The 21,498-nt window shown below is 40.9% G+C and overlaps 2 long non-coding RNA genes across 2 annotated transcripts; both read left to right on the top strand.

Moving 5' to 3' along the window:
• Positions 1-2,200: 2,200 nt before the first annotated feature.
• LOC135419290 (uncharacterized) lies at positions 2,201-6,669 on the top strand. The gene is made up of 3 exons (XR_010432904.1): positions 2,201-2,811; positions 3,133-3,262; positions 5,363-6,669. It is a non-coding gene; the product is annotated as an uncharacterized LOC135419290 (long non-coding RNA).
• Positions 6,670-6,956: 287 nt separating this feature from the next.
• On the top strand, positions 6,957-21,278 carry LOC135419426 (uncharacterized). Its single transcript, XR_010432981.1, has 3 exons — positions 6,957-9,951; positions 14,617-14,710; positions 16,742-21,278. It is a non-coding gene; the product is annotated as an uncharacterized LOC135419426 (long non-coding RNA).
• Positions 21,279-21,498: the final 220 nt, after the last annotated feature.

A 21,498-nucleotide genomic window follows, 5' to 3' on the forward strand; every position in this document is an offset into this window, starting at 1 on the left:
GAGCTGTGGGGTGAATTCAAGGTGATGCAATGGCATCACTGACAGAATCATTTGGGTTGGAAAAGAGTTTCAAGGTTGAGTCCATCCATCCCCCCAGCCCTAAGGCCACCACTAACTCATGTCCCCAAGTGCCACATCCACACGGCTTTTAAATCCCTCTGGGGATGGGGACTCCACAGCTGCCCTGTTCTGGGGCTGGATAACCCTTTTAGTGAAGAAATTTTTTCCAAATATCCAACCTAAACCTCCCTTGGTGCAACTTGAGGCCGTTTCCTCCCATCCCTTGTTCCTTGGGGAAAAAAAGACTGACCCCCACCTGGCTCCAACCTCCTGTCAGGGACTTGTAGCTCCATACCCACCCCTCAGCCTCCTTTGCTCACACCTGAGGACACCTGAGCAGCAGGTTCAGCTCCAAATCCTCAGAAGAAACCTCATTTTTCTGCTGTTTGACACAGGACAAGCAAATAAAATATGATCCCGTGTCTGATATTGCCCCCCTGGTCAGCACCTGGCTGCTGGGAGGTTTGGCAGGGGATGTTTGTCATGCTCAGCTGTACAGTAACACCCCCAACGCTCATTAGGGAGGTTTTTATTTTTGGGGACAGTTGGAGCTTTGATTTAAGCTCAAAGGCAAGTCTTGGTGACTCACACTGGTGTCTGAGAGCTATAAATTTAGCAAATACAGTCCATAATCCTCCAACCAGCAGATGTTTACTCCATCTGATGAGAGCCTTTGGTGCACTGGCTGGAACAGCACATCTGAAAAACACCTTAAGTGGCTTAATAATTGTGCCAAATGCTGTTTGATTAATGCAGTTCCTCTCACCGTTGCTCCACCTGCAGCTTTGGACCATTCTCAACAAAAAAAAAAAGCCTAAATAGAAACTAATTTTAGTGTGTATGCAACACCTCCTGACAGTGGGTTCATAACAGCCTATTAAAGCTTAATTTACTTTCCTGTTTCAGAACACTTACAAAATCTAAACCCCCAAAATTACCACAGAAGACTTTTTTTCCCCAACCCACCCAGAAAACAATTATTGTACCTGACTAATTCAATCCTATTGGTCTTAAAGTTCTGGAGCAAACAGGTGAAGCAGAAATGGAGCAAAGCTGGTTTTTTATTTATTTATTGCAGTTGCCAACTGTCCATGAGATTTTGTCATCCTTAATCATCCCTGCACGAAATCAGGAAAAGCAGGGAACTGATCTGCTAAATGAGTCAAAGAGCTGCAGTGCTCCTGGACAGTAGATGAAAGGGGTGTTATGTGACAGAGCTGATCTATTTTAGCAGCCTTTTTGTGTGGATTATAGCCTATAAATCTGTTCTGTTTTGTTCTGTTCAATATGCTTTGCATCCAGGGCTGTGTCATTTTATCCCAGATGGGATCTGCCTCGTTCAGCCTGACGTGGTTTGTAGCCATTTGGCTATCTGTTAAGTCTAGATTTTTAAGGGAAAAAAAAAATTATAATTTGTCTTTTTATGGAATTAATTAGATCAGACAATGTCTATTGAATTATGTGCTGGTTTTGTGTAACTGTGATAAGAACTGAGTTGGCTCAATATTAAGAAAATTTAAATATCTACCCCTCAGGCAGTAGAAACAATACAAACTTCTGAGGGCTCCCTGCATGGATTTCGTGCTTTAGACATCTGCTCTGATAGCAGAAAAGCCTGGATAAGTGATTAATACTGTGTCAAGGATTTGGAAAGTTTCTACTTAGAGTGGAGCACTTGTGACAATGAACCCACTAATCTTTTTGCTAAGCTGGAAATAGAACAATCTGGAAAAAAAAAGGATAATTTGCATGACCCCCAACCTCAAACCCCAAAACTGCTGCTTGAGAAGTTACTTACAAAAACTGGTGAGTTTTTTTGCATCCCAGGAGCTTTGAAATGGCATAAAATACAAGATGTTGGCAGCTCCACCAGGCACAGGCTGTGATTTAAGAGTTTCTGGTGTCTCGAGCAGGAGTAATGGTTCCTGCATTTCTTATCTTATGATCTACAAAGTGTTTCTGATAAATCTCTCTGTGATTAACTTTGTTATTAACTGATCCTTTCAGCTGGTGGTAGGTGGGCAGCTCTGCACTGGGAATGGGAGGAACTGCCCAGAGCTCGGGAAATCATAGAATCAGAGAATCAGCTGGGTTGGAAGGGACCTCTGAGATCATCAAGTCCAACCCTTGATCCAATTTTGTGGAAATGTAGATTTCAACCTCCGAAATATAATATTTCTTTTTAAGTGATGAATTTGATAGGGGAAAAAAAGGCTATTTTTCTGCCTTGCAAAGGCTCCCAAGTTAATCAGTAGGATCCCTTTAATGGAACTTGGGAGTGTTTGCCATTGACCAGCAGCGTGTTGGGATCGACAGCAAAGGACTGATTGCCTGGAAGAGGAGCAAGTGGATGAGTGAAGGGAATTAATGCAAACTGTTAATGAAAGGGACAAGCATTTTCCTCCTTCCCACAGCTCTTCCTCAAAACATCTCTAGAGACAACTTCCAAAGCAGCAAAAACTGAACCAGCACAACGAAGAAGAGTGATTTTGTACCAATCATTAACGTGCTACAAAATGTTTATTGTAAGGATATTGATTCCAAAACAGATCATTCCAGTTGTGGAGAAACATGTGCTTATCTTTGCTCAGGCTTGGTGAAACATCAGAAATAATTCTATAGTTGTTACACTGGAAATTTTGTTACAGTTCTGGTTTTGCTCCTTTATAAACCATATCCAAAGACACAGCAGTTTTCAGCATAATTTTTGAAGGATTAAGTTTTATCCCGATCAGATTTGAAATAAAACAGGTAAAGAGTTTCTGAACTCCTGCTAAATCCCTCCATAATTAAAAAAAAAAAAAAAAAGGAAATTTCTTTAAAGCCTAGTTTAAAGGATTTCTGTAGGAAGAGACTGCTGTAATTTACATCCCCTTTTATTGCAATTAATAATGTAATTACAACCAAAAGGGATCTGAGTGGGAACACTGATAAATGGGGACTCTGAAAAGCACTTTGGCATGGCAAAATTTGTCAGCCTGTGACAAAATCAAAGACTTTTGTCTCTCACTTTTGACACTGTTTGATTAGATCTGCAATGCCAATGTTAAAATAAATGTCCTTATTTTATAGAAAGTAACACGACCAAGCGACTCGTCAGGGCTGGCAACTCCAGTGATGAACCAAGTTTAGAAACTGCTGTTTGAAGAGTCCAGGAAATTCAATTTCAATGGTTTTCATGGATAAACATCCTTTAAACGAGGTATGTGTGTATGTTTTTATGATCCCTTTGCCCTGCCTTTCTTGTGTTCTCCAGGAACAGTCTTGTTTAAAGGAGGGTTTCTGTTCTGTGATTGCTACAAGCCCTTGACTCCAAAGAACACAAAATTGCAAGGCCCAAGCGTGTCTGGGGAAATCATGATTGATAGACAAGGGAACAAACTCCAGCCTCCAGCCTTGGTTAGAGATAACAGCTCAAGTCCTGAAATGTGAATTGTTTGCTTGCAGAGACAGGACGGGTCCAATATGTCAAGAGGAAGAGTTTGCTTGTTTTCCCTGATTTTTATGACTTTTTTCCATGCTTGTGTGGGAATATTGTGGATTTCAGTCATTTAGTCAAGGGCTGGATTCAGCAGAAAAGATAATTTAGTAAGGAAGCACAAAATAAAATATATATATATATACGTGACCAGGGAAATCAACAGTGATGGAAAGCTGCTCCTTTAGATAAAAGAATTGGGTCAGGGGAGAGAGAGAGCTGGAGGAAACAAAATCTTGAGCAAAAGAACACCTTTATCAGTAAAAAGAGGAGCTGTATTGATGGTCAGACAGGCAGAGAACAAGATTAGAAAATCAAATGGCACGGCCTTTCCTGTTCCTCTTTGTCGAGGTTCAGTTGGGTATCTCTCTGAATTTATATTGGCATTATCTTTGGACAATTTTGAGTTACTTCGAAGTCCAGATGATGTTTAATTCTTGGTAAATATGCCACAAAATATGAAATTAAATCTGATTCTCAAGCTCTCCTTTAATCTGCATTCTATTTATTCTTTTCTTCTAAATAAGAACATAATTTGTTCAACATGGACCTATAATTGATTACAAACTAGTAACTTATCACTGGATCATTTATTTAGGAAACAGTTTTTAGTAGTATTGGACTGGCTGTCCAACTGGTTGATAAAATATATATTATATTAAAATTAAATTATTTTGTTCATTTAGCCATGTAGGGCCTGTACAGAGTGCCTGGGCTTGGTAAATTGGGAATAGTGCAAAGTACCTTCTCAGTGTCAGTGATTCCTTGTCTTCATTCCCAGCGATCTGATGGGAAATCTCACACTGGAAATGTGGTGATACCCTCAGGAAAGAAGTGTTTGTAAAACAAATCCTGATAAATTCTGTTTGACAAGGCAACATGAGGGAGGAAAGGGAAGAGTCTCTCTCAGTCTGGCAGCAATAACCAAGCACAGCCCTTGCTGTGGAATCAAGGCACTGTTACCTGGATTAGAAAATGAAACGGGTCCTCTGAAAAGAGGTTATATATGAATTCTTCATCACAGAGCTGTAGCTGGAGCAGGGACATGACAGATTTCCATCCCAGCTCAATGCATATGGATAGAGGAGCCGTTGGAGTCAGACAGAGCTCATGGGTCTCAGGCTGAAATCACCCCAGGGGACAGTTGTGGGGTCGGTGCTGCAGGGGAGGAAGAGGCTGAGGAAAATGGGAAGGTGTGGCTGTTTCTGGGCAGGTCCACCTGAATGTCATGTTGGGAAAAAGAAGAGAAGCAAAGAACCAAAAATTGAGGGTTTAAATGATCAGCAGGCCTGGTCCCAGCCAGCCCTGAAATTGTGGCAATGAGAGAAAATAATGTCCAAGGAAATGGTGAAACCTTCTCCTGGACAGGGAACAGCAGGAGACCTCATCATGGATGGATGGAGGGAGGGATGGATGGATGAAATGGGCCAGCAGGTTCATCCCTTTGGATGGACAGCACCTGCATGAAACATCAAAGGAAACAGGACTTCTGTAAGCAGCATTATTTCTAAGTTAATTTAAACCCTTAGAAAACCTTATAAATTCTTAAATGTGCTTATCTACAGGGCTGAGAACATTATAATAACCAGGAAAATATGGGGTTTGTTGCTATAAAATTAACTCTGAGATCCAGCATTCATGCCCAGATATTAAATGTTTCTTCTGTCTCACTTTAAGGCCGATCAGAACATCAAGGGAATTTTATGGGATTTATGAAAATGGTATTGTCCAACCCAGAATGGGTTTCTGGCATTTGGGGGAGATGTCACGTGGAAATCTCTCTGTGTGAATCTGCTGTGTCACATTTAAATGAATCTCTTTCAGAGACAGAGGAGATGCTGCCTCCCAAAATACCTGAATAGATCTGAAGCAGAGAGCTGGACCACGGAGCTCATATTGGGATCATGGAGCCCAAGCTGGCAGAGACAGTGGGATGGGAATATTCTGACAACCTTGGAAGAAAAGACTTGGCTTTTCTGAGGTCAGATGGAGCTGTTCTGCTCTTTGTGGGTTTGGATGATCTAAGGGAGGGTTTTGGAAGAGCAAGGGTTGACCCATGGGTTCATTATCCTTGATGTGCATAGAATCATAGAATCAGCTGGGTTGGAAGGGACCTCCGAGATCATCAAGTCCAACCCTTGATCCAACCCCGCTGTGGTTCCCAGCCCATGGCACTGATGCCACATCCAGTCTGTCCTTAAACACCTCCAGGGATGGAGAATCCACCACTTCCCTGGGCAGCCCATTCCAATGGCTGAGCACCCTCTCTGCAAAGAAATTCTTCCTAATATCCAACCTAAACCTCCCCTGGCACAGCTGCAGACCCAGCCCTCTTGTCTTGCTGATGGTTGCCTGGGAGAAGAGACCAACCCCCCTGGCTCCCCCCTCCTGTCAGGGAGTTGCAGAGAGTGAGGAGGTCTCCCCTGAGCCTCCTCTTCTCCAGGCTGAACAGCCCCAGCTCCCTCAGCCTCTCCTCACAGCACTTGTGCTCCAGTCCCTTCCCCAGCCTCGTTGCTCTCCTCTGCCCCTGCTCCAGCCCCTCCATGTCCTTCCTGAGCTGAGGGCCCAGAGCTGGACACAGCACTCCAGGGGTGGCCTCACCAGTGCTGAGTCCAGGGGAAGGAATGTTCCTGTTGATGTCAGTGCCAATTCCTTGGCAGGTTTGTCACCTGTGCTGCCCCCCAGGCACTCGGGGATGGCCCCAGAGAGCCCCCCAGCCCCAGCCCCCTCAGCTGGCTCCTCCTGCTCCCGTTCCACCCGTGTGTGCCAAGGCCTGGGAGCTGCAGGACATCAGATCCCCTATTTCTGGCTTTCCCCTCTCTCCATGGACGTGATCAGAGGCCCAGGAGGTGCTCACAAGTCTCTCGATTTGATTTGATGGGATTTATTTTCTGAATGGTAATTTGTGTGAGAAGTCCTTTGCCTGTGCCAGAACAAAGCCTTGGCACCACACGCTCCTCCACCGCGTGTGCCCAGAGAGATCAGGCTCAGAGTGGCTTCCTGGGGAAACCATGGAGACAACTGAGAGTTCCCAAATTTGTGTGAGAAGCGTTTTGCCCTCCAGTGCAATTCATTCATTATTAAAAATATGAACTGCAGAAGTTCTGCATGCGCGGAAATGTTCCTTTTAACATCACAAATCAAACAGGGCGGGAGGGGGGGACTGTGTTCTAATTCCCAAATATAATTGCTGTTAAGCTTCAGAATAATTTGGGATATAAAGCAGTTTCTAAATAATCAAAACCACAAATTTGCCACAAGAAATACTATTATAGCTTTTTTAAAAGTCAGCAGAAGTCCTGATGTTCTAAATCTCCTTTTGCACCTCCAGGTAATTTTAAAATAATAATTAAAAAAATGCTTCTCTTACGTAGCATCTCATACTTAATTTTAGTAGAAAAATGAACTTTTGGGAAAGGTCTGAAAATCTGGTGCAGCCACTTTTTTATTATCTTCTCAACATGGAAAATAGATTCCATTTTATATTTGAAAGAGGTTATTTTAGGGACACCAGTAACTAAAAAATGGACGCTTTTCCCACTGTCTAGGTTGTACCACATTTAGAGCATTTTCTCCTTGCTGGTGAATGACTGTGACAGATTTGAAACTAAAAATAGTGGCACAATAACTACAATAATATAAAAATTTTAACAGCAGCCTGACATGGATCTTGCTGGCCATTGACAGTGTCTCATGTCTGTAATTGGGGAGGAAGAAGTTTCAAAGGACTCACACCAAGTCTTTCTGGATTTAAGCTCCATGGGCATGGAGAGCATTCCATGTAGTGAAAGGGCAGCTGGTTTTCAGCCCAGCTGAAAACATTTTTGCTTCATCTGAATTGTTGCTTCTTACTTTGAGATTTTGTTTAAATTCTACCCTGTTCATTTTTTTCTGCAAATACATTTGAAAATAACCTATTCTGACTGGAGGTGAAAAACCCATAGGGATTAAAAACCTCATAAAAGATATCAAAAATCTCTTTTTTTTTCCTCTTGTAATCAATATCACCTGCCTGCAAATATTAGGTGCAGCTTCTTGTTCAGGAATTCTCTGACCTAGAAATTGCTGGAGGCTGGAAGTTTATTCCATAGATGTTTAATGATGAAGCTATTCCTCAGATTTTCCTCATTGGAATCTGCATTTAGCCAATGGCTCCTTCAGTCTGAGACAAAGAATTCCTTTTCTTCTAATGGTATCCATTTTTATGATGTTTTCCAAATGTTTAGGCATTTCATCTGCTCCTGGATAATTTTAGCATGATAATGTGTTTGAAAATAGAGAATTTAACCCTGGAAGAAACAACTGGATGAAATATGGACAAACATATACCAGGTTTTCTATGAAAATAGGCTGAAAATAAACTGCCTGTGCCTTGCAATCTCTCTCCAGCACCCAGATGGCAGCAAGATGCTCTTTAAAACACAGGGCAGTGCTTTGGTGAGGATGCTCAAGGTTCCCACGAATGTTTATTGTGATTATGCAAAGCACTTTAAAAAAATCAACCACCACCTACAACCTAATAATTGTCAGGCAGCTTAATGATCTCATAAAAGCTCAGTTAAATACAGCTGTAAATTCTCCTACCACAAAAATCCATACAAGAGTGGAATAGCTTTGTAAGTCCAATTTATCTAATTTTTTTTTAAGAGCAGGGAGTATCTGAATGTTGAAGGCTGTAATACATCCGTGTGGGATTTAGGGCCAATTATCTGCTTTTTCTTGGATTTCTTATATCTCCTCAAGTAATTTAGCTCATACCCACACTGAGCTCATGTCTGTTTAGTTATGGAGACCTTGATTTAATGAGTGGTGAGTTGCCCAGGCAAGGACAAAGGTATTGGTGAGGCTTAAGGGTTCTGAGTGTAAATTAAATACTGGTGGTGTCAGTGGGATTCTGGCATTTGGGAGGTGCTTAAACAGTTGCTGATGGAAATCTGAAGTTCTGTGATTTCACTTGGAAGTTTAATAGCTGAGAGAAGAAAATTGTGCAGAAGTAAGCTAAAAAAAAAAGGCAAATAAAAAAAAGAGTAAGCTGGTGATGACAGAAGTCAAGAAAAGGCTGTATTTTGTCTCTTGCCCAGATTTTTCTGCTGAGCAGCAGCAGAGGAGGACGTGGCCTTCCCTTGTCCACAGGCAATGGCTTCTCCCCCAGCTGAACCAAGATCTCGTGTCCAGTGTCTGCAGGAAAACCTGGGACCAGGCAGAGCTCTGGTCCTGCACCAGAGCCAGCAGAATTTACATTGGGAAAATGCACCATTCCTGCTCAAACTGGGGCACAATTCCTTCCTGTTGGCTCCTCTGTAATGGGAAATCAGGAAATGTGCTGCTCAGTCCAAATCCACGTGCAGGGGGGTGGGTGTTCCCTGTGGGATCAACTACTGATATTGTGTGCACACAAATTCTCTGGAGATAAGAAGATCCTGAGTTGTCTGCTTTGGGAGGCAATTTGACTCTGAGCCCAGTAGCACATTGCCCAGCCCTTTAGAATTCAGCTGTGTTTGGGTGTTTTAATACATTTTCAGAGTGTAAAGAAGGGAGGAAAGGCTGGGAGAGTTGGGATTGTTCAGCCTGGGGAAGAGAAGCTTCATGGTGACCCAATTGTGGCCTTCCAGGACCTGAAGGAGCTGCAAGAAAGAGGAAGAGAGACTGTTTACAAGGGCCTGGAGTGACAGGACAAGGGGGAATGGCTTCAAACTGACAGAGAGAAAGGTTAGATTGGATATTGGGAAGAAATCCTTCCCTGTGAGGATGGGGAGGCCCTGGCACAGGTTGCCCAGAGAAGCTGTGGCTGCCCCATCCCTGGAAGTGTCCAAGGCCAGGTTGGACTGGGCTTGGAGCAACCTGGGATAGTGGGAGATGTCCCTACCCATGGCAGGGGGTGGATTTTGATCTTTATGGTCCCTTTCAACCCAAACCATTCTGTGACTCCACGTTTATATTGTGCTATAACTGTGTCTATTTTGCATTTGTATTTTATTTATGTTTCTACCTTTTTTTCTCCTAAACTTGTCATCTCACTCTGTAATTTTTCTAGGATTTAAAAAGTAGGAGTGACAAGAAGATGGACAAGGGGCATAAGATACCTGGGGCTCAGTTTGCCCTGTTGTGCCTGAGCATTTGCAAAAGGAGATGGTCTTCATGGGATGGCACCAGTGTCTGTGCTATTGCAAGCAAGGTGGGATAGATGGAAAGGGGAAGGAAGGGCAGCTCTAATTCCTTGGTCCTCTTATTCCAGGTCCTTACGACCTGGTTGGAGAAGAAGTCACTTCATCATGATATCGATTTATCTCATCTGCTAAAGGTTCACAAGCTTGAAGGCCACTCTTCCAAAAGCAGCAGCACAAGCAGCAAAGGCACATTTGGAGAGCAGCACTGAGATGATCAATCACTGCTGACAACTCCGAGTTTCCATGGTAGGATGTGCAGGAGTGCACGGCAAACATCTGCTCCATGTGCACAACCAGCAGCAGCCACTGATTGCCACAGCTCTTCCCAAATGAGGAATCTGCTGGAAATTCAGCAGAATTACACGGAATACAGTCATTTTTGTACACGAAATGTGGGCAAGAATGGCTCTCTAAACAGATGAATTAATAAATGATGTATTTTCGAGCTGTAGATACATCACAGGAGCCGTAAAATCAGACTCTTTTTAAAGTTCTAGTACACAGAACACTTTCAGACTTTACTGATGTGATTAAACCAACCTGTGCTCCAACCTGCCATGCTTTTAACACCGTTTAACTTCCAGCAGCCTTTCAGAATCCACCTGACCTGCTGCTGTATCACTAAAGCATTTTACTGTTGAATTCTTTTATAAATCATCATTCCTGGTTAAGTCTCCTGTCTTCAGATACTTAAATTCAGTGTGTAATCAGCAGTCAGAATAGTTTTCTATATATGTAAGCTATATATAGTTTATTATATTTTTAATATATTTTTATATATAGCCTTATATTCCCTAATTATATATTTATATCTAATTTACATAGATGTTCTCTCTTTATCTACACTATTTTTATTGATAGTTTAAATAGAAATTTGCTCTTATATAAACTTCTTTATACAGTTTACATAGATATTCTCTCTTTATATAAACTACTTTTATATATAATTTACAGATGTTCTCTCTTTATGAAAACTATTTTATAGATATAGTTTGCATAATTAGTCTCTCTACATTTTATATATAATTTTTATATGTATTTATATATATAGCTTAAATATAAATTTGCTCTTTATATGAACTATTTTAATATATATTTTACATAGATATTTTCTCTTCATATCAGCTATTTTTATAAGTAATTTACGCATTTTCTTTTTACACAAACTATTTTTATATATGACTTACATTGATATTCTCTTGATACAAACTATTTTTATATATAGCTTACATAGATATTCTCTCTATAAACTTTTATATAAAGTTTACATTGATATTATCTCCTTATATAAATGACTTTTACAGATAATTTACATGGATATTCTCCCTTATATAAACTATTTTTGCAGATAATTTACATAGATATTATCTCTCTATATAAACTATTTTTATGGCTGTTGTCTCTATGCATTTATATATGGATGTACGAATATATCCCATTTCTCTAGGTGATATTTTTACACCCAGGTGGGATGGAAGATCAACTCAGTGGCTCTCAGGAAGGGTGGCCTTGGCTCCTGGCCAGGGGGTGTCACCTGTGCACGTGGATCCACCTGGATTTGTGTCCATACAACTCCAACTCCAGTCCTGGAGATGCTTTCAAGCAGTTCAGGGGTTTACACTGTTTTTATGAAGGTCTAAGAGTGGTGGCAATTTGATTTCCTCTCCCCAAACCATCTGTAGGACGGGGCGGAAGAGCTGCTCCTGCAGCAGGTGCCAGCTCCCAGATTTCCTGGGAGAGAAGCTAAGGAGGTTTGAGGAGGTCTGGCTGGGAGATCTACCAAGATTGTCCTTGGATGTTGCTGGTTTTGCTCTATTAAGCAGCTCTTGCATTTATTAAAAATCAGTGGTTTAACACCTGGAACAAAATCTCTTCCTCCAAATAGTGTCTGTGTAGAGGCTGGAAGTTGCCACAGAGAAGAACCTGCACTGAAAGGCTGTGTGATAAGGACAGTTTCTGATGATATTTTAATTTTAATCACAATTTCATCTAGGGAAGCAAGAGAAAAAGCAAACTGGGTGGATAAAAATAGATAAACACAGGTAAGCAAGAATATGCACAACTGGTCTAAAAGGAATGGAAAATCAGCTCTGGTAAAGGAAAACTTGGGCAAGATTCATCTGATGTGACAGAGCCCAAAATAAGCATTAAAATACTGCCATTGTGCATTCAGGCAAATTCAAATAATCCCGTGTTTGTGAACAATTTAACTCATTCTGGAGTCAAATTTCCAGGGTTGCACCAGTGCTTTAGATTTGAGCAGCCTTGGCTTGGCCCAACTTCAGCTGGTCTTCAAAGTGACAAAAGTTCTAAAGATCCCTGTCCAAAACATCCTGTTGATTCTTTTTAATGAACTTTCTGTCAAAGTTCTTTATTGATTCAGGACCTCAGTATTCTTTTTTTGTCCTCTTTTGTTTTTTTTTTTGTAAAGGCAAACTTTTTTATGGCTTTCTCTAATCCAGGGAGTATTCCATTTGTCCTCCAGGTTCAAGTGACCTCCCTGACTGGTGTTTCAGATCTCCACCAGGTAACTGAGCTTACTGATTTCCACCAAGTGCCATCCTCCAAACTACAGAGGTCAAAGACAAGGATGCAAAATAGCAGATTTTATCTCCCACACTTATCCAGGCTCAAATGAACTAAAATGTTTTGCACATTATAGGCTGATGGTTTCCCACTCAATGCAGTGCCCACTCACAGAAATGTGATTAAACTGAAGGAAGTTCCAGTTTTCATTCCTACATGTAATGACAATAAATATATTAATTTCCCATCATAGTAATTGGCTGAATTGTTATGTAATTTTATTAGGTAGAATCAAAGATACTGCACTGAAAAGAACAAATATATTAAAATCTGACATTTAAGTTTTGTTGATCTTATGAGAAATGTATGTCTGGTAATCATTGATGAACATTCTGTCTATTTTAATCACCATTCTCAGCTTGCTTGGAAAAAATATTTCAATGACTGACATGGCTGAAATGCAGATTCCAGAAAAAAACCCTCCTAATCTCTCTGGGGGAGTTCCTAACCCAGTTTTTCAGGGCTTGGACCTTCCCATTGAGCTTTTTAGTTTCCCCAACAGAAATCACTCCAAGCTGAAGGTCTGTATCAAACAACTTATACTTGTGTTGCGTGGTATATGTTCTATTTTCATCATCCTTTTTAGACTTTAGGCCTAATTTCTCTTGTAGTTCACTCATAAAATTATCTTAGAAATAGTTGTAACAACAATGTATTTGATACTGAGAGTTGCCTGGAGGCTTGGAAATGATTCAGTGGAGGGAGGCAGTTTCCCAAAAGAAAAGAAGCCTTTTTTTTCCAATGGAATCTAAAGGTCAGACCATTTCAGAACTATTTGAGTTATTAGGGGAGATGCTTGAAAGCTTGAAGGAAAAAGCTGAACGTGTCATTCCCAGTTTAGAGCTGTCCTCCAGCTCATTTGATTTTAAGATGGTCTCACTTTGATAAACACTATATTATACAGAAGGCTTAAAGATGGAAATGTTGCAAACAGAGAATTAATTATCTATGTCCTTAAATTTGAGTAGAATTCCATGTATTTTTGCATTCTGAGCATTATTTGAACATTTCTTTACCTGGTGAGAACATTTGAACCACTAAATATGAGATCAAAATACAGCTTTTGGGAAAAGCAGTTAATATTCCTACAGAAGAACCTACTGCTGCAGTGTTGTCATGTATAAAGTCATTGTTTTATCAAAACCTGTAAGAAATTCAGCAGAGCACTAATTACACACGTGTGATGAGCCTGAATGTATATTTTTCCACAGCTGGTGTTTCTGTAACTCCTTTTTCTCCAGAGACATTTGAAATTATGCTGTTCTGGAGGTTGAACTAGAAGCTCTCCAGGGAACACAGACACATTGTCTGAGAGTTAAATGAAATTATGGTGAAAGTTTCCTCTCCAGGAACAATAGTCTCAGGCAGTGCCAGAAAGGCTCTTGAGCTCACTGGGCTGTGGTTAAGAAGAATTAAATTTCTTAAGAAATAATACCTGAAAAGTGATGCAAACAACCAACTTATTGAAAAAAATACTTTACCTGTAACCTGAATTATATCTGCTTCAGTGGACCTGAACAGGTTCCTTTGTTATTAATGCCTACTGACTAATTTAGTTGCTAATACCTGCTAATTCCATTTTTATCAGCTCAGAAGAAAAACCAAAACCCATCACAAAAACACCGAACAAACTCTCTCGTGACGCATTTAAAAGTGCTCACAGAAAACTTCCAGCTTGATGGATGTTAGAAAGAAAGGCTGGATATTAAAAAGAAACAGCAAACTGTGGGACAGTCACAAAGGGTTTCAGTGCTCCCTGCTTTGCTGCACTCAGGGAAACCAAGTACTGGGGCTCTGAGAGACCTTTTGGAGATGAAGGGCAGTGAATGATGGGAATCTTTGATGCTGAAACACTTCCAGGGATCCAGGGGCAGCCACAGCTTCTCTGGGATACCTGTGCCAGGGCCTCAACACCCTCCCAGGGAAGGATTTCTCCCCAATATCCCACCTAAACCTACTCTTTCCGTTTGAAACCAATTCCCCTTGTCCTGGCACTCCAGGCCCTTGTAAAAAATTTCTCTCCATCTTCAAGGTCTTTTTCAACCTTAACAATTCTATGATTAAAACACCATCTAATTAGGTCCTGGAGGTGAAAGACAAATCTTTATCCACAGGTACATCTGCTGCAGCTGAAGAACTGTTTTCACTCCCTTTTCAGAGCCACTACAGAGCCAAGACTGTTAAATCAGCAACTTCTGCTCTGATCTCTCGTTTCTCAAAGTGGAGCACGCAAACAATGGAATTTAGTCTTGGAAAAGGGATGAACAGACCATGGAGCTCTCACAAGTTTACTGGGTTTTTTAAATTATTATTTTTTATTCCCAGAAAAACAGCAGCCCGTGTGTTGACACAGCCTGGACAAGCAGTTCTGGACAAGCTTCTGCTGGATTGCAGGTGGATGCTACAATACAATTTTCAGGTTTGTGTTTTCTCTCTTCACTTCACTGATTTGCTGTATCATGTTGCAGGGAAATTAAATTACCTGCTGAAAACACACATCTGGGAATGTTTGCAGGTTATCCAGTGCTGTCTCCTTTCTATTTTTTTCTGCTAATGCCAGGACCTGAACCCAAGGCTGGCTCTTTCCAGAAGCAGGGTTGGTTTTTTTTGTCCATTCCTATGCACTCAGCTATGGTTTTAAGATGACAAAGGAAGGGATGGTGTTATCACATCCCAGTTTTACTTGCCTCTCTGTAAATTCCTTTGGCATTTCCAGGGCTGGGCAAGCTCTGCTCTTCCCAAACTGAGCTGAAGAACGACCTTGGTCAGGCTTGAGCTGCTCCTTGCAGCAAAACCCCCAATGTCTGCTTGCAAACACAACTTGGCAGGAAGAGTAACTTCCAAAGGATGGTGGGATTGCTCTGCAGGAAGGTTTGATACCAGCATGGGTGCTGACCTACCAAGGCTGTCAGGACTGAGGGTATAAACCTCCCTGGTTTGGGCAGGAAGTATCAACACTGAGTGTTATTATGTGAAGGGAATTATTTGACACAAGCCTTTAGCTGGATCTGAATGTATTTATTAATATTTCTTTTTACAATCACTCTTGCTCTCCAATTATAATTCTATTCCTTATTCAGCTGGCAGACTATAACCTTAGAAAAGATGCTTGTAATAACAAACTTGTTACATTAGTTTTTTAAATATGGAATACATATTTAAAACTTATTAATCCTAGCACTCCTCAGGATCAATTTTTATGTGAAACAGAAGTAACTTCCTTCATCTGATAGATCAGGAATGAGAAATGAAAAGGGGATTGAACATTTTTTTTTTGACAGCTCTGTCTCAGCAAATTATCATATTTCTTCATCCCACCTAATCAGAAATGAAAGTGTACAGAGGTTGTTAACAGCTAATTAGCGAAGGTTATAATAATTTCTTTTGAAGTTTTACTTGGAAAAAAAAATTCTTAGGGTCAGATAACATTTGTCTCCCCTGTCAGAGGACAAATAAAGCCTTTTTGCTGAATACCAGAGCTGAGGAAGCAAAACTCACACAGAAAACTTCCCCCAGTCAATAAATAATAAGTGACTTGCCAAATGTGATTTAAAAGGGAAAAAATTAGGCAATGATGACATCTCCAAACACCTACTGGAGCAGCAAGGCAGAAGAGTGAGATTATTAATGCCAACACCTCCTAGAGAAATCACCAGTCACTGCACTTCAGCTTCTCACAGGCAAATGTCAACTGAGCCAAGGCAGCAACACCTTTGGAGCTCCAAAATTATAATTATTAGAAGGCAAATACCTCAAATATAAGAAGAAAAACCCTAACTTTGAAATTATTACCTGTGAGCAAAGCATTAGTGAGTAAGAGCAGAGAAGAGACAAACTCTGAGCAGGGGAGTTCTTTGTGCTGCTGGGGGAGATTGTCCTCATTTGGGGCAAATTCCTCACTGCTGGATCCACCTTGGACGGGACACAGGTGAGAATCCACAGTAGGATCATCCAGAACAATGGACCTAGTTTGTGTTTACACTCCTGTAACCAAGCTGGGGATTTGTTTCCAGCATCACACACAGCAAGATTTAATTTTCATTAACTTCTGTGTTGACAGAAAGAAATCCTCACCAGGAATCCTTTCAATTCCTGTCTCGTTAAAGCAAACCAGGACCCTCAAAAAGCCTTTTTCATATTTCATCTGCTCCCTTACAAAGCCTTTGTTACGCTTTAAAAATGCAGGTCAGTATTTTCATCTGGATCCTCAATCCTTTTTTTTTTCCCAAAAATGTTTTGGTTTTTGGTTTTTTTTCCTGGAAAATGCAGGATATGAATATTCACAAACCCTGGTAAGAGCTGTGCCAAAGACATGGCTGCAAACAATAAAGCTGTAGCCAGGAAAATGCACAGTGTGTGAACTGCTTGTTCACCATTTACAAGTCTTTCCTCCACCTCAGACCTACTCAAAAGGTTCTATTTAATTGCCTTTTTTTTTTTTCTTTTCCAGGTTCTGTTCGTTTTTCTGGATGGAACCAAAAGGGAAGGGGTCAAACAGCACCTTCTACACTCCCTCTGGTCTTTGCTTTCTGGTGTGAGTATGTGGAAAGGAGAAAGTGGATGTTTTTCCACTGCCAGAAAAGGCTTGGGCTCAGTTTCCTCCACTTAAAGACTGATTTATGCAGGACCTGAGAGGTAGAAATGCCATTGAAATGATAGTAAACAAATAATAAATGCATATTTTAGTCCCACATCTACAGCAAGCTGAGCTGTAAGACCAAATTAATGTTAATTTTTACAATACTGGGTCTTTAATTATTGTGGGTCAGCATCATTCCTACTAAAAATCAATCAAACCCATTGGAAATATGACACAAATTAATATTTTTCCATGGCTGCCAGTTTTCACTTGTCTGTACAGAAGAGTTTATATAACAGAATTCTCATAATACCTTAAAGGAGGGGGGAAATAGCAGGCAAGAAATAGATGTGTTCGTCTTTCATCTACATTTAAAGGGGAAAAAATAGTTGCAATGAAATTAGAGATGTGCTGAACTATCCATAGGAGATTCCAAGCCATTATTAGCCTGCTCACCCTGCTACTTATCTTCAAATGCACACACCAGCAGCAGAAAGGATTTAGGTTACAGTTTAGTAATCCAAAGCTTGTAGGTACTGGGGTTTAGTGAAACTGGAGCACTTGTTACTATAATTTAGCTACAAAAACCCCAGCATTTAGCAAAGTAAGAGGTCTGACTTAAATGCACAAAAGCAAGGAGTTTGGGGGCTGTATCAGCGAGGTTGGAGTGTCAGTCTGGATTTTCAGCCTTAAATCTGAATTTCCTTGGGTTTGTGGATTTGTCAAACATGTAAGAGCGTTAAAATGTAAACTTTCTGCTGGGTGATATTCAAAGCTCTGTCACACAGAAGGAAAAAGAGCAGGAAGAAGCAGCAAAATCAGCAGCATTGGTGTGGCTGTGGTAAGGAACAGCTCCTTGTCTTGTGGTTGTGTGGCCAGAGTGAGAATCAGACACCCAAGGTCCTTCCTGGGGCCTCTCAGGAGAGGTTTTTGCCTTTCTCTTCCCCAGTTTCCCAGACCAACAACTGGAGATCATATCTGCAAGTCTCAGATGTCCTAATTAGTAACATGTATCACGTGTAAAGTGGTTTAACACACCCGGATGGAAAATGTTATGGATCATTTGAGACGGGATTTTAGTTGTCAGTGACCAGACAGGACCCCAATGCTGAGGATTTGTCAGCAGAGTTCAGCCCCTCTGAGCATCTCCCATCAAAACTGGTCAAGGAAACAGGCTCTGGGATCCTCATTCCTGCCAGTGTGTTATGGAAAAGGTGGATGACACTTCTGAAAAAAGGGGATTGGATTGGAGGGAGCACATCTTTTTCTTTGCAAAAAACACGTGTGCATATTTTCTGTTATTCTGGGGTGCCTTGAAGTAGCTGTTGGGTTTTGGTTTTGCTTCATGTATAACCAAAATATAAGTGAAATTGCTGCCAGATTCGGGGTTCTTTGAATTTTTAACCTTGGGCATCATTATAGAAAAGAAAAAATATAGAAGCCTATTTGTCTGATGGTAAAACTGCAATTTAACCAAAGTGAAGCTATTTGACTGCTATTATAATATTAGCCCAGGTTGTCTGAATCTAATTGATCAAAACTAAAACTGTGATGGAAAATTTAACTGGAAAAATCATTATCAGAGATAAAGCCCCCTATATCCATTTCTCTATTTAATCTGCAGTCTCTATATCCCAAGTAATCCCACTTATTCTTGTTACAGTTTCCTCTGTTAATGGTGCTCTATGGAAGGAGGAAACATCACTTATGCATAACACAAATGTGTTGTGAAAATCACATTGTGTGGTGTGTGAAAATGTTCAGGCCTGGGTTTAGTTCAGTAAAAATCTTTAATTCAAAGTCTAAACAAGAGCAGAATTCCACATATCTGGCTTTCTGTGGGTGCAGCCTCCTCGTTTGCACGTGTCCTGTTGCCTGTGCTCTGAGCTGCTCGGGCTCTGATTAACAGAGGTCACCAGAAGGGTCTCCCAATTAATCAAAATAGGGATCCAGTGCTCCAGCTGTCAAACATGGAGCTGCATTTCTGATGGCAAATTCATGAGAGCGCTGCCAGCTCCCCCTCCCTCTGTTATATCACACTTGCTTTGCTGGGTTACACTGTGGAGACAAAGTTCACTCGTTGGTGGAATAAGTTACTCCAATTTGAATTTGAAATGGCTGACATCCCATTATTCAGCTTAATCGAAATTCAGAAGAATATGCAATTAAAAGTGCTGTGTTACCTGTGAAATAAATCCTGAGCTGCCTCTAAATATCTGGCTCTGCAGGGTACTGTTTGGAGCATACATGAGAATGTGAGGAATAATCACCGAGGGCGGGGAGACAGGAATTGTTACACAGGAAGGTAAAAAGCAGGAGAGAGACTTTTATTACATTTCCACCAGGATAAACAGAGTGGAGAGGCCCAACAAGAAATTATATGGAAATTATATCCCTGGAAGTCCCCAAAGTCAGGTAGGAGCAACCTGGGATGGTGGAAGGTGTCTCTGCCCAACGAGATGATCCTTCAGGTCCCTTCCAACCCAAGCCAATGGTTCTGTGGTTTAATGATATGGGATATATTTTGCACCAGAATCATGGAAATCCAGGTGGGGTTTTTTCATGTATTTATCATTATTTTTGAAAAAATTTGTAGAGAGGAAGTCCCAGACACTGCCAAGGTAAGGGTGTGCTGGGAATATGTGATCTCTGAATTATCTTTAGATCTACTACAAGTCCCATCCAGAAATAAAGAAGATATCTGCACCCATCCCTGACTATTTGTGGGCAGGGTGAGAAATCCTACAAATTCTCCTTTGGGAAGCTTTTTGCAGCTTTATATCTTACAGAACTATTCTTTCAGTTCAGCATCTTATTGCCTGCCTGAGACTCAAGATTTATATTGTTAATTCTCCAAAGTTAAGCACTCTGGGTTAATTTCAATCTGTACTTAATTGAAGTTTGAGTGACTAATGTCATAATAAACTTGTTTGTTATTCATAAAGGCAGGGTTTTTTCTCCTGAAATGAACCACAGAGACTTACAGTGTTATATTTTTTCCAGTGAAAGCATAATTTTGAATATCTTTGGGCAGGTAGAAACCTGTGGAGAGTCACAACCCCACAGGGTAACATTCCCTTCGTGGACCTTTAAGACCTGTTGGTTGCTGCATATCTGGACATGCAAGAACTGGCTCAGTGGACTCTAATTTGAAATCATTACTCTCAATTTTCTAACAGTAAGCAGCCAGCTGATATCACCACCATCAGCCTGTGCAGGAATCTTCCACATATTTCCACACCAAACCAAGGGTTTAATAAGCAATTAATTGCTGAAATGATGCATAGCTATCTGCAATAGCCACTGAGAGTCATTGCAACAAATTCAATATAGAAGAAGAATAAAGTTGAGCCGGTGAGCATTTCTAAATGAACCTGTTTAAAAAAAAAAAAAAGATAAAAATAATAAAAAGCCAGAGAGGGGGAGATTATTTGTAGAAGGACCAGAGGGATAGTGAAAAGGGCAAGCTGTCACTTTTTCAAGTTAACTTTTAGAAATCTCACTAAAGTTTCTGCAGCTGAACAGGCTGTAAATGAAGCATTTCTGGAGTCAGGTGGAGAATTTCATCCCCACCACAGCTCCACCTGCCCCTGAGGCTTTCCCAGCTCCTTCCCATGAAGGTCTTGATCAGCCCCTTGAAAATAAACCACCCAAAATAGGCAATTAATAAAGTATTTCTATGTAATGGTACTCTCTGCATGAGATATTTTCCTTATGATGTGTATATTTATGTAATAGATTATGGATTAAACCTTTTGGGATCTGCTGGAGCTTAGAGTGCCAAGGAATTGGCATGGAGACAGTGATGCTGGGAATCACTTAAAAGCCAAAAATTAGGACATTTTTAGAACAAAATGGCACTTATCCCTTTGTTGGAAAGGGCAGGAACAGAACTTTTCCCATTCTATTTCCATGAAAAAGGATGGTGGGAGACAACTGATGCTCAGCACTAGATGTAGCTGCCTTTGGAGCATCCTCTCTGGATCCCAGCAAGAGGCAAATGACTGTCACCTTCCTCTTCTGCCTGCAATATTATGGACATTTAGGCAAGTGATGAGTTCAGGAAGTTTGGAGTGAAGCTTTGCAGGCTCAGGAGTAGACAGGGGGTGTTCTATTTGCTTCATTTTCAGTTTAACCTAAAGAAATAAACCCCCATTTTTCTCCCCCTACTGCTAAAAAAAAGCTCAGTTCCAGCAAAGGTGTGCCCGTGCAAGAAATCCACCGCCTCGGAAATCTTTCCTGATCTTGCTTGGAAAAATGTAATGGCTTTGAAATGCATTTTTATGGCTTCAAAAGCGTGAGTTTTCCTCTCCTTGCTCGGCCTTTGCTCCACGAGGTTGGGTCGTGCATAAACCTCTAGTTTATACACAACTTGTTAGCGAGCAGGAAAGCTTTGATTTCTTCCAGATTGCCGAGAAATAATGGAAATTCCCCACTGATAATTGCAAACTGGCCGTTTAAAACCCAGCCTTGCAGGTCTTGCTGCTCAAATCTAACTGCCCTCAATTAGGTTTATCAGCACTGACTGATCTGCCGGCCCAGCCTAAAAGGGTGTGAATTGGGAAAACAAAGCCAAAGGATTTAAAACAAACTGTCCAGAAAGGTTTGGAGTGTGTTTATACACCCTG

This window comes from Pseudopipra pipra, chromosome 10 (genome assembly GCF_036250125.1).
Source record: "Pseudopipra pipra isolate bDixPip1 chromosome 10, bDixPip1.hap1, whole genome shotgun sequence".
NCBI lineage: Eukaryota > Metazoa > Chordata > Aves > Passeriformes > Pipridae > Pseudopipra > Pseudopipra pipra.